Consider the following 14,929-nt stretch of genomic DNA (forward strand, 5'->3'; position numbering starts at 1 on the left):
GAGATCACTCAAAGGATTAAAATGGCACATTTTGTATCCGGGATTTCGATCGCGGAATAAATCGATCGACAGATTTTACTATGGTCCAATAACCGATAGCCGCTACCCGAAACGTTTCTCTCCGCCCAATTTGTAGCGTTTGCCGATATTCGAGGGGGAGGGTGGGGAGCAGATTGATACAACGAGTCCCCAAAGTATGGTACTCAAGATTACCATGACTCAATCTATTTTTCTAACTAATTAGGATTTATACGAAGAAAACTTATATCGTCGCGCGCGTTTTTTTTTTATGAATCAGTAACGATCGCGAACGCGCGTGATTGCGACGGGAGCCGATCTATGCTTAGAACTCGAGTTTATCCGATTTGCGTCGATCCTCTTTCCATGCGTTCGATCATTGTACGCGCGCTCCTTTTTTTTTTCATTTTTTTTTTCTCGGTACACATGTACGCGGAGACATTGTTATTTGTAGAAGACGATCGTGCGAGAGAAATGCTCGTTCCACGTACGAAAACAAAAAAAAAAGAGAAAAGCGAACATGGAAACGACGAGTGTGTCATATATCTTTCGTAACAGGACGCGTCGCAATTAATCGTAAGTCTTGTCTCGCCTCGATACAAGAGCATCGACTGATATAATTTATTATTAACTGTGTACAATGAATTTACCATTTTAGTTTCATGTACCGCAATTGCGTTTTTTCTCCTTCGTATTAGTTAAGTTTCTATATTTTCTACACGCATACATATGTATATGTATATATATCTTTCCTTTTTATTTTTATTTTTTTTTTTTTAAATGTAACACTCGAATTCGATTACTTTTTTCCTACTCTCTTGTTTTGAAGAGAAAAAAATCTTTTTTGTCATTTCTTTTTTTTTGATAACACGTTTTCGAATCAAGTGCCTTAAAAAAAAAATAAAACGTAGGTGTAACACAATCGCCAAGACAATAAGTGCGATTCTTCTGAGAGCCGAACGGAGCTAGCCTTAAAAAAAATGAAATGCGAGATCAAGTTTAGCGTAGTAGGAAACATTGCCGACGATGTTTATTTTCGATCGATATTAGGAGCATATATAGTTCATTATATATAAAAAAAAAAAACGAATGCGTGCACTCATTAAGACTGATTATGTCCGAACACAATATACTGCGTATCTAGTATTAACGTTATATCTGCGACTCCTATCGTGTTTCGTACGTTTTTTTAATTGAATAAATTTGTCAGATGTACGAATTGTACCGCAAATGACGTCCATAAAAGAAAAAAAAAAGAAAAAAAAACACCATGAGCCAAAAAAAAAAAAAAGAAAAAGAAAAACACTCGTCTCACTATCGCGCCGATTAAACCACACACACACGCACACCGTACATCGCTATATTATTTTTTTTATTTTTTGTTTTTTTTCTTTCTCTTCGTTTGTCCGGTTCGTGCGAAGCGAGAATCGATTATATATGATCGTTTTGCTCGACTAAAAAAATTAATCAAAAGAAAAAAGCATCCGTAACCCAATTTTCAGAGCCACGTTTGAGAGAGCCAACGATCAAAACACACACGCTCCAGCGACAGAGACTCTTCCACGACGATCCATCAAATATTTGTTTGTTTTTCTTTGATATTTCCCCCATAGCGACAAGAATCCTTCTCGACGATTTCACGAGAGTGTTCTTCGCCTTCAGCATTTTGCCATCTACCACTGTCTCATTCTGTCTCTTCCTCTGTCTTTTTCTCTTTCTCTCTCTCTCTCTCTCTCTCTCTCTCTCTCTCTCTCTCTTTCTTTCTTTCTTTCACTCTTTCTCTCTGACGTCTTTGAGAAACAAAAATACTTTGTACATTGTTGCGGGAATTGACGGTCGCCTCGGTGAGGCTTCGTCTCGTCGACACCCGACAGATACAGTTCAGACACTATGAGAAACAAAGAAAGGGTTTCGGAGATTGTTCGATAAAAATTCGTCGACAGTGCTCGCTGTATCTGCTCGTCGCTCGACGAACGACGTTTGCACCGATCGCGACAGACTATACTCGGTTGCGTTCCTTTTCCGATTGCATTCTATCTGTCGAAGTGATTTCGTTCTTTGATTTTCTCTCTTTCCCCACGTCGTTATTAGGGGAAGTAGCATGCGCACTAACTCTTCTCGAAACTTGTACATAGAAACACGACTTTTATCGCTTGTGCGCCGAAGGGAACAGACCGCCGAGAGGCCCCGGTAGTCGAAGAGAGAACGCCGTTCGTGGAAGAACAGAGCGGCGATGTAAACAACGAAGTCGAGTCGAGGTCGGCGTGACACGGCGCGCCACGCGTTCTGTTTCCTTCGCCGCGCACAGATACCGCTCCTTCTTCGTATGCGAAATTCATAGCTAGCTGCTTGGGGTTCAAAACAGTAGGGATTATTACAGAGAACGTGCATTGCTCTCTCCTACCTTGAAACAAAAAAAAACAGAAAATTAATTCGTCTCGACCGCGTCGACGCATCGAGGAGGAATCGAGGTCGCTCCGTTCCGGTCCGAAACGAACGAGCACGCTCGGCGACGCGTCGATTCCTCCTCGACGTCCGTGCGAGACACGCCTTCTTTCAGGACCATCGCGATAGGTATCTTCTGTTCATCCTAGAAATGTTATTGAATCTCTCCAGAGAGAATCTCGATCCACGGACGAGAGCTTCCCGACGGTTGCTATCGGTTGCGAACCGGAAGATACCTTCGTCGTTCCGTACGGGCGGCTTTGACTGAGCGCACACGGTACCAAAAAAAAAACAAAAAACGAGCAAAGTCGCCTAAACGATGCTCAGCCACCGTTTCCTTGTAGCATTTAAGCCTTCGTAAAGCATAAGTTCGCCACTTTGTAGTATGATACAGAGAGATCCGGGGATCGGTACTGTCGACCCGTGTCTACGTACAAAAAACAAACAGCAACAACAACAAAAAGAGCAAAAACCAAAGTAAAAAGCAAACGAAAAAAAAAAAGACAAAGCAAAAAAACGACGAAACACAAAATCACGTCCCAGGATCTAAAAAAAAAAAAAAAAACAAAAAGACCGTCCGATCCTCTGTTGGTAGCGTAGAACACTTACTAATAAAGCCGTGAAATCCTGTGTTCCAGCCGAGGACCTGAGCATCACCGGGCTGAAGTGGGCAGCCGCCTGGCAGAGATGGAGCGTGCCGTCGATCATGTGGCGGTCCGGCGGCGGTTTGGGCAAGGGGATCGGTTCCGGCTCCTCGAACCCGGAGGGGTTCAACTGTCCCGCATGCGGTAGGGTGTACAAGCTGAAGAGCAGCCTGAGGAACCATCAGAAATGGGAATGCGGCAAGGAGCCCCAGTTCCAGTGTCCCCATTGCGTCTACAGGGCGAAACAGAAGATGCATATCGCGCGGCACATGGAACGGATGCACAAAGAGAAAATCTACAAGCAGGAGCTCGTCTAAGATGGGAGGGGGATGGGTGCATGGTGTGAGACTCGAGGGGACCGTCGACGCCGTCGTCCGAGCGCGGGAGGCCTGGACGGGGAATTGGAGAGGTTGGGGGATCATCATCGTCGCGTCGTCGTCGCCGACCTCTTACGCGCTCGGCTGACGTTCCTCAACGATCATGGAAAAGGCCAGACCGAGAAACGGGAATGTTAATATGTGTGAACAGAGAGAGAGAGCGGGCGAAAAAGAGAGAGCGAGAGAGAGTGTGTGTGTGAGAGAGAGAGAGATGATAGAGAAGGGGTGGGCACTGGAGAAACGACGAAGAGGATCGAAGGTAAATCAGCAACGGTGTGACGATCGGAAACCGATCGGGGGACTGTGAGACGCGAAGACGACGGGACGGGGCTAGATAGAGAGCGGGGGCAAAACTGCCAATCCTCCTTACTCGATTTTGGATTCTATTTTTTTAACGTTTTTTAAGGTTTATTATTATTAATTATTAATTAATTATTTTTATTTTTATTTTTTTTTGCGTAACGAGATGTACCGCGTATGAACGAGGGAACGCGTCGATCTCCCGCTCGGGGCGATGTTTTTTGGCAAACCCAAACGCGTTCACTCGAGATCCGCCTCGCGGCAGTTCATCATTTGTACAGTTTACGTTCTTTCCCCGATCATCTTTCCCTCCCCGCGTGGACACCGTTCGACGGATCGGCGACGGGAACGCTACGATCTAATCGCGGTTCCCCGTTCGACGACGATGCGTCCATCCATCGACGGCGTTACGGAACGGCGTCCACGGAGGGGGGGGAGCCCACGTGATCGCGCAAACAAACTTCGTTTTTTCTTTTCTTTTATTATTTTTTTTTGTTCTCCCTTCGAACACGCGTGTTCGACGGATCCTTTAGAGAAGCTATAAGGCGAGAGCGATTCCAAACCGCGGAACGCGGAGGAGGCCTGAAACCGAATACGTATCCCTGGATAGAGTCGTTTTATAATCGCGGCCCGCCCCGAGTCGGATTAAGACCGTCCGGTAAACCGGAGCTCTTCCATAGCAACCATTCTGGTCACACTGGTTCCATATTTTTAAACGGGCCAAGTCGTGCGCGTGTGGCTCACTGGGGACATCTAAAAAGATTACGAAAACACTGAGAGACACGAATTTTCAATTTTCAGAGAACCACTGCTCTATCATAGGAGCTGGAACGTTCCACGATCCGGTCCACGTGCTTCCTTGTTGCTAAGAGACACGAGAGATACAGACACCACCCCACCCCACGCGCAAACGTAAACAAACTTAACACGTGGACACGTACACACGAAACACGTGAAACGTACAGCACACACACTTAACATGTCGTGACACGTATTATACATACGTAGAGACACTACGTATATACATACGAACAAAAAACATATGAACACACGGTGACACACGTTCGTAACATACACAGAAGACCCGTTTGAATAACGAGAAACACTTCGTTCCAATGTCACGATCGACAACAAAATTTTCATGGACGCTGGTTCGATAGTTTCTCCCGATGATTTCACCTGTCCTGTTTTTTTTTGTCGGGCCTTTTCGTACAAAAGGCAGCCATTTTATTATATTCCTTGTCGCCTGATCTTCGCGAACGGCGAACCAGAGAGACGACGGTACAGTATTAAAGCACCGGGTTCACACGAGCCCCGCGTCTTTGCTTCTCGCTACAAATGCTTCCTTCCATTTCCGCAGAACCGCTAAGGGAACGTAACCACTATGTAAGCGCGTCACAAGAGTCAGATTAATACGTTACATGTATAACAGAAAATACATAATCATATACGTACGCGACTACTACACTATTTTTAAATACCGCGGGGTATTCCTATAGCATTGTGATCGTCAGACTGCCAGATACACGAACCTAGTAGATTCCTATATCGATGCATTTAAGTATATATATTTATATTATATAATACGTATAATTAATGCTTTCTAATTAAGCGTCCTCGAGTTTAAGACCCCCCCACACGCGTTTCTTCTTCATAACGAATGATATTTACCATTCCCCGAGCCCCGAATCCCCCACCAACCCGAACTTTTCACCCCCAACCCCCCATTTTTCACTGCCGACTATTATATCCTAGAAAAACACGCACACAGTCCGATCGATGGAACGTTCACAGCGAAATATTTGTGTGCCGAACACGGGCGCTACAATTTACGCACATTTACACCCGCCGAGATAAAACCGCTATAGAGCGTTTCTAATGTAAAGGAACGAAAGCGACAACGTGCTGTACCTATAGCACGTACAGTGTTACCCGTGCTGTACCTATTGTTCCGATGGAAGGATCGCATAACAAACGCGCGCGCCCTTCTTTATTCAAGTACGTTTAACTCAAGTAAGTTTTATCCGAGTACGTTTGCACAATCCAAGAACACAATTGGTCTCTGGATTCGAAGTTTCAAGTGAAATTTTCCAAGTTGCTTACGTAAGCGACGCAGACTCCATTTTGCATTGTACCTCCTAGTCGTGAACCAGCACTCCTATTAGTATTAGATCATTATTTTTAAACAGTATACAGCGGTATTTGTGCGCGCGCGCGCGATCTTTCCAGGAACGTTTTGTAGAGCACGTTGCTCCAGCCGGTTACTTTATTATAGAAACGTTTTCTACACGAAGTTCTTCCAGGTTAGGTAACTGCACCGTGCTATCGTCGCTACCGTGCGCCGCGCTCTCCGTCGAGCATGATCTTGTTGCGATTTCTTTGGGCCATGTTTCTAGCGATTCTCTGTCGATTGTGGCACGTTTCAACGGTGTTGAGCGTCGATTCGATGATTATTGAGAGAAACAGAGGAAACCGTGACAAAGGAAATCGCGTAGCTGAACTCGAAATTACGGAATCATAATTAATGCTAATTTATGGATAAAAATAGTTGCTGAAATTTTTATCAACTTTGAATACCTTACTGGTAACGCCGTATAAAATTTATAATTCGATTGGAATTATAACAGTGGTAAAAATTAGAAAATGTTTGTTCGAACATATATTACAATAGAAATTGTACGAGCTTTGATTTATCATTTTTATAAAACTATATATATATATATTTATATAGCATTCCTCCATAGTTTATTAATTAGTCTTCTCACTTAACCTCACTTATTTTCTCAATTGCTACATTGGAGATGAAAAATCGTTCGAATAAATAGAACGATTTGCCAGAAATACCGAACAATTATTGTTCGAATAAAATGTTCGAATAAAAGGAATTCATTGGAATAACTTTAGACAAACGTTTACTCGAAATAATTCGAATAACATCAGACAAATACTTACTCAAAATAATTCGAATAATACTCGACTCTGCTACAAATGAGAAGTATGATATCGTTCGAAATCACGGCTTCGTAAAATTCGAATAAAACGCTGAACGAAAGCTTCTCGATTCCGTCGAACATTGGTAATTCTCGGTTCAGCTGCGCGCGATCGTAGAGCGGTTTGCACGTCAGCGACAATTTCCTAGAAATAAATAGCGACATTCTAACAATCGTTGCGAGAACGTCACGGAATCGGTCAACCCGATTCGACGACGGGACCGACGACGACGAATGTGGAACGCCCGTGTTCGGCGAGTACCTGGCACCAGGTCCCGTATTCCTACGCCAAATACGCGCGCCACGGCCGCCCGACTTTCCATACTGTAGACAATATTTATGAGACAAGCTAAACTAAACTAAACTAAACTACTCGTAATTCATATTATTACAGTGTAAGTAAATGCGCAACGTCTGACGCAAAAACGAAGCGGTAGGTTATAATTTTCTTTCTTTCTCGTTTAGGAGCGTGCCAGCTCGCTTACACGCGTGCGTGCGCGCGGCCGAGTTCTCGATCGACATCGCTCGAAACTATTTCTTCTCCTCCCCCACCACCGCCATCCCTCGAAGGATCATCGTGGATCGCTGAAAGCGATCGCGAGCTCTTCGTTAAAAAAGAAAAAGAAAGTAACAAAACAATAGGTAAATAACCGAGAAATGGTAATCTCGACGATTGCGTTAAGACACGCTTCAAGCGGAGAGGTCTCGATGTTCGAGGCTGCGTTTATTTTTTTTTGGAAGGGGAAAAAAGGAAATCGAGTAGATCGGCGATCGGATCGCCGATCGGAACAAAGTATTACGATCGACGCGGGCAATCGTAAGCAGGCCAGGGATCGACTCAGCTCCGCACGAGTGCAATAACATGTAACAATCCTTCGCTTACTATACTTATTAACCCCCCACCCCTTTCGATCCGTTTGCTCGACACGCGGAACGTGTCGCATGCCCCCGGCTATTCGAAGCGGGATTCGATCGAGAATTCGTTCGCCGACGATTTAATTATTATCGTATAGTAAGGGAACAAAATGGCTACTGTTCGGAGTGGGAGAGATGCGAGAGAGGGAGATCGAGAGAGAGAGAGAGAGAGCGGGAGAGCCGGATAGAGAGACGGTGAGGAAGGATGAGAGGCAGATAAATAGATAGATTAGATAGAGAAAGAGAGAAAGAGAGATAGAGAGAGAGAGAGAGAGAGAGAAAGGGAGAGTATGGTGATCGATGGTGTCTTCTATATTTGTTTGTTTTTTTTTAAATGATATAGATAACGCGCAATATAATTCGTAGTTTGGATATTATGGAGACTATTACGATTGAAAACAGCGACGCGGGTTTATTTTTTTTGCGGAGCGTGCGAGCACGCGCGGCAGCGCCGCCGCACGAACGGAACGATTATTCGGCTTTTTTCGGTATAGACGATTCAGAGTGTGCGACGTCGACAGAAACAGTTCGGGGGGGAGGGGGCGGGGAATGAGAAGACGGTAGACGAGTATAGCGTTTACGATATAAAAAAAAGTACGTTTATGGATCGACTTGATACATAGTTACTGAATAACATTAATTGATAATAATACTGCCTCACGAGGCCTTGATGCGTGGCGGCGGTTGCAACAAATGGGAACGAAGCGGGTTAGCTTAGGTTAGGTACTATAGGCGATGGAAAGGATCGAAAGTGATCGAAAGAATCGAAAGTAATCTATAGAATCGAAAGTAATCTATAGAATCGAAAGTAATCTAAAGAATCGAGAGGTTGAGCGAGAGAGAGAGAGAGAGAGAGAGAGAGAGGGCGACATGGATGATTTCGATGCCGACGAGCCAACCGACCGCCGCCATTGACGGAGATTATTAGATTATTAGGTATGTAAGGAAGTACTATTAGATAGATCGTAGGTTTTAATGACTCCTTCTTTTTTTTTTTGTATGTAAGTAAAACAAGAAGATGAAAATGAACACAATTACGAAACGGGACGCGATGTGGCGTGTTCCGCCCGTACGGGAGAATCTGTGGTCGGCCGAGCCGGACGGATATTAAACAGACAATTGGAGGGATTTTCGGATAGCTGTCTATAAACGGGGAATTTTGAAACAGGCGTGGATAGAACGAATGTAACGGAGAGAAAGAAAAAGAGAGAGAGAGAGAGAGAGAGGACGAGTGTGTGCGTGTACGTATGCGTGTCTGAGTGAGAGAATGATTCCGGGGAAAGGATGGAACATACGAAAGGGAGATAATTTTGGTTGGTTTCGATGGATTGCCATCCAAGACGATAGTGATAATAACAATCGTGATAAAAAAGAAAACGTTCGGCACGGAGCGAAACAAAAGCGGGAGGGGAGAAAATGAAATCGGTTGCCGTGTTTGGCGATCGAAGCGCCGGTTTTATCAATGGCGGACATCTTCCCGGGACCGTTCAATGGCACGCGTGGATCGCTTCAAAACTTGTTTTCGACACGTCGTCAATACTCAAATTATTTTATCCAGGAAAGAATTTAGGAACGTACTATATTAGCAGTTAGTCTCGTTTAAGCGATCTTTGTATAAATTTATATATCTTTCTTATTTTAACGAATCAATTAAGAAGAGGTGCTAGGTGGTACGGTGTTTCGCTAGCGAATCGTACAATCGGCGATTTATTATTATTATTATTATTATTATCAGCGAGAGCATTTCGAAAAATTAAGCGACTCGCACGAACGTATAAGTTCTAGTTCGTAGGCTTTCTAAATGTTACAGCGAAAGCGATAAATTCTTGTCGCCCATGCGTGCCGTTCTAAGGTCTACCATATTTTTCCCATGGAGGCTCGCTAAATATCTGATCTTACGACGATCCATTTTCGTCCACGAGTTCGGACTTCTTCTTCTTCTTCTTCTTCTTCTGGTTCTCACGTTTCTTTCTCTGATTTTGTTCGGTCGGTACAACAAACAAAAACAAACCGTTGCTCGTATCGCTGTGCCAAGGTTCTTCGGAGGTTCCTCTTCGCGAGCTAAACTTCGTCTTTTCCTCGTTGGTCCTCTAGGTCCGCGTGCGTGCTAATTGTCCAGGATATTCCGCTCTTACGAGCTTAGAGCGAAGGTTTAGGTGCCTCGACGCAAACGACTCTTATTTTTCTATTATTTTTTGCACACAACAATTTTGAGCTCGTTGAACGTGTTCTGTTCTTTAGGAGAGTCTTTGGACTGTTGTGAACCGAAGCTGGGTTTCTTTGAAACCGAGAAGGAAATCGAAAGATGCACATGCTAAAAATACTCGACTACGTAATACGACGTAAATGTAGAGAAAATAGGATACTACATTTTTAAACGATTCTCTCCGTCTTTTTTTTTCTACAACGGTTTATCAAATTTCAGATTATCCAACCTCTTGCCTGGTAATCAGATCCGTAACGAAGGATAGCGTTCTCGCTGTCGATACTTCAACTTTTAGATTAAAATACAGACGAATTTTCCTGTCCTCTGCGAAGTTGTCGACGAGCAATTACGGAAAGCGGGGTAGCCCCAACAATGACAGCTGTGATGTAAATCGTATAAGCAGACCGCGGATTTCTATGCGCGATCGAAATTACATTTACTCTCGTTTCTTATTCAATTGAACGCGTCGATGTTCTAAAATTCTCTGCACATTTCTGAAAAACGATCGACCGGTGATTACTATGAATTGCATAAAAACCGTAGTCCGATATGCAAGGCAAGGGGTCGCAATGTTAGCGTAAACGTATGCATAGTTGGTACATGAAACGACGAGAGGGAGAATACTTTAACAGAGAAAGCTAAAAGGGAATATCTAGATGTTTGCTCGGTACTATATAGCGTAAACTATATATTTTCTAGCAGAGAAATGGTGCACAGTGTCCTTAATATATAGTGAGCAATATTTTTCGCTTGAAAGGCTCGAGAAAATTATTTTTCAATATATCCGGGTAGAGGCGAGAGGTTCATCGATTCCGAGGAAAGGGGACCGCGAAGCAGCGCGGTGGTAGGATCGTCGGCAATATTTCCATCGAGTTCGCGTTGGACGAAGAGGTTAGGGTACCCTTCTCGAGAGACGCGCGTGTTCGTTGCTCTTTTCCAGGTGGTCTTCTGTCACTGTTCTTCGCTCGACGGGATGGCTCGCGTTTCTTCTCGGTTCGATAGTATCGACGGACTTATGTGCTCTTGCTTGACTCTCCTGTTTTTGGGGGAAATCGATTGGGTGATCAGTGGCAAGGACGAAAAGACGAAGAGACGAAGAGACAAAAGGACTAAGAGACAAAAGATGAAGAGACGACGAGATAAAAGGACTAAGTGACAAAAGATGAAGAGACGAAAAATAAAAGGACGAAGAGACGAAAAATGAAAGGACGAAGAGACGAAAAAATGACAGGACGAAGAGATGAGGAGATGAAATAACGAAGAGACGAGAAGACGAAATGACGAAGAGGTGTAGAGACGAAGTGACGAGGAGACCGAAGGACGAAGAGACGAGAGGACGAAATGACGAAAGGACGAAGAGACGAGATGATTAAGAAACCAAATGACAAAGAAACGAAATGACAAGGAGACGAAACGACGAAGAGAAAAAGAGACGAAACGACGAATAGACAGAACAACGATGCAACAAGAAGACGCAAAGTCGAAGAAGATAATATTCGAGAGACAAGTTGCGTAGAAACAAATGTGCCTTCGGAACGTGCGCGAGAAAGATTGAAGCGAAGAGATCGTCGAACGATGTGATAACCGTGGATCGAGATTTGCGGCGATCGTTGACGGCAAACCGTGATTCAAACGAACGATATATAACGAGAAACGCGAGGATGAAAGTGAAAAAGCAACGAAGCAAAAAAGGGAATTAAACGAAACGAGAAAAAAGAAAATGAATAAAAAGAGAGAGAGAGAGAGAAAAAAGAGAAGCTGCAGGAATGCGTAGACAAAAGGGAATGCGTCGCGCGAGATTCGTGCCCGTCGTCAGTTTCAAAATCCTTTCTTTTCTAAAAACAAAAAAAAGAGTACACACATAGTATATAAAAAATATATATACATATTAAAAAAAGATCGAGGATATAAATATTAACGATAAGATGCGCGGGGAGGGGGAAGGAGAATAGAAGAAGTAAAAGTAAAAAAAGTATAGAATCTTTTTTTGAAAAAGAGATAAGTAAGCAAATATATTATATATATGTATACACACGTATATGCATATACATATAGAGATATGTATACACCATACGAGTACGAGAGTGTACTCTGTTACGGGTTCGTCTTCGTATTTAATTATTACGGCTTTTTTTCTTTTTTTTTTTTAAACAAATCAGGTCTAACTCGAGTCTTGCGCATTATTAATTGGGCTTATTGATTATTCTTTTATTATATTGTTTTTTCTTTCTACTATTTTTTCTTTCATTTTTTTTGTAATTAGGTTTTTATTGCGTTTGCTATTCGCTGCACGTTCCCCCGCCAAGCCGTTTTCAACGAGGACTCGAACGCGATCTAAATTTCTTTCCAGAGACAGGGATGCGCGCGAACGATCAAGAATCAATTTCGTCGTCGCGATTCGAGGGGAAGCATCGTTTCGGTTTTTTTTTTTTTTTTGGCGAACGGTGAGTTTCGGCGTTCGTGTCCGTGAAGCGGCGATATCGGTCGCGGACGCGGCGGGGAACGTGTTAATTAATTTGGCCGGCCCGCGGCGAGATCTGAGGAGCGCCGCCGCGCGGCCACGACCGATGGAATTCCTTGGATTTGCTTTATCTTTTGGGTGCCGGTTTGGGAATTGGGAACACTCTAACCGAAAGAAACAAATGACAAAAAATACAAGTCGTCGCGCGAGATCGATGCAATTCGAAATATACGTAACGGTGAAGAGACGGCGCGGCGTTCGTTCAACCGAGCGGGGCGCGAGCGAAGCGGCGCGTACAGGAGAGAAAGAGAGAACCGCGACCACGACAATTGGCGATGAGACACCAACGGACGGGGACAGCAGAAATATATTTTCCATTTACCTTTTCTTTCCTATCGTCTATTAGCGGAACACGCCTGCCACGCGCGAAGACAAGCATTTACATTTTTACTTTTTCTAGTTTTCTATCGGGCGAAGAAACGCGCGAGAAGATCGTTCCGCCGGCTCCTCGATTTGTCACGGTTAGTTGGAATCGAAGCATATTTTTATACTCGCCGGCCGGATTCCAAGCATCTCCGCATAAATTATTTATTCGCGTTGTCGGACGCGGTCAACGATTAACCCTTTGCACTCGAGTGGCGTCTTCGAGGCGCCATTGCAAATTGTTACATAATTTACAAAATAATTTTGACATTGTTAACACTTTACCGACCGGTCGTTCGGCCATAAACATTTAGGTGAATGTTAAATTTTCATTTCTATTTTGATTTCATTTATTTTATTACTCGCGAGAGATATTTAATATTTAAAATATTATATAATAATATTGAAGCTTGGCGTAGTACAATTTCACGTATTTATTTCAATAATAAGTTATCAAAATTATTAGTTATCACGACAACCGATTCACAAGCTGTCGATTGTAAGGAGAAGCCGATTTATAGGCTACCGGTCGGCAAAGTGTTAAAAAGCCTTCCATTTAAGGGACCGTTGAGAGCATAACAGTTTCATGAGTCACAAGACTCGTTTTTCATGTATAAATTATACTGAGTCATGTAAAATGGTAATAGAGCTAAAATAGGTATTTTGGATGTAGACTTAAAATGGCTATAAAGTGCAAAGGGTGAACCTTTTGACCCTAAAGCACCACTAAAATTGTTCTACTACGTTACAAAATAATTTTTACAACAATAAGGTTTAGATTTAAAAAATTGTTGAATATTAGAACCATTGCTACGATTTACAAGAAACAATATCATGTGTATAAAATACATTTTGTTATATAAAATGGAAATGCTATGAGCCAGGAAAATTATCTCACATTTACAGTAAAAATGGCTTCGAGTGCAAAGGGTTAAAACAACACATGAACGCCCAGTGTCGGGGTTTTCATAATAAACTATTACAACGTATGAATAACTCTGATAAGATTATTTTGCTACGCGCGATTATTTTGATACTACCGATCGCCTAACAGATTCGACGCAACTTCCGCGTATCATCGAAGTCTCGAGGAACGATCCGGCGCGCGGTACGCTTTTCAACCAGGTGTCCGTTTTCGTGATAGTCGGCGGATTTCGGTCTTCGTCGAGCGTGTTTTACCGGGAACGAACGTTATCGCGAAGATGCGCATACCTCCTCGGGTCCCCCATCATTTTTCTTTCTTTTTTTTCTATTTACCCTTTATTTCTCTGTTCGCGATCTGATGTAATCCGGTGAGACGAGCACTCGATATTACGGCGTTTCTTTTTTCTTTTTTATTCTGGTACCGAACGAACCGGCAGAGGTTTAACGTCGCTCGAACCCCAAAGCAGGGAGACCTCGATCGTAAAATTTCACTGCTCTCGCGGCGTTAGCCTGAAAAGAATACACGCGCGCGTAGTGTGATACTTTAGACGGTAAATTTCTTTCTTGAAAGTGTAATAAGGGTCTATCATGAGAAAAACTCCGCGTGCTCGCGTTGATCGTTCTTTCAAATTGTAACGGCGGTAATCGTTTCTTTCTTCTTCCGTTTCTTTTTTTCCTTTTCCTTTTCTTTTTTTTTTTTTTCTAATCAGAACGAATAATTTTTACGGTCGCGAAGAACTTGGAAAGACAGTTTTGTTTCGTCGAGAGAATTCTATATTTATTAGTCGCTATCATATTCTTCTTCTCTTTCAGATCTTCGAAAAGAAAAAAAATTTAACAATCGCGTATCTATATTATCAGAGAGAAAGAGGGAGAGAGAGAGAGAGAGCTATTCGAAATTTATGCTATTAAGAAAAAACATTTGGAAAAAGGGGCGAGAAAGCGAAAAAAAAAAAAAATAATATGAACATATCTATTACGTTGCTTTGCAGTTTAGAAATTCGAAATTTATTATACGGGACGATTGATCGTTCGTTTTTTTTTTTTCTTTTTATATATATTATTCGTTAGGGGTGTTTTTAGGATTATTATAGGTTCGCGTGGTTTCGCCGATGGCCGGATTATATTCTTTGTTTTCGTGGCAAAACCTGTTTCGTGGAGAGATCCTTGTTCTTTGCTGTATAGGGGTGCGAATGATTATTGGTGGCGATAATAGGATAGAGAGC

This window comes from Augochlora pura, chromosome 7, assembly GCF_028453695.1.
Source record: "Augochlora pura isolate Apur16 chromosome 7, APUR_v2.2.1, whole genome shotgun sequence".
Lineage (NCBI taxonomy): Eukaryota > Metazoa > Arthropoda > Insecta > Hymenoptera > Halictidae > Augochlora > Augochlora pura.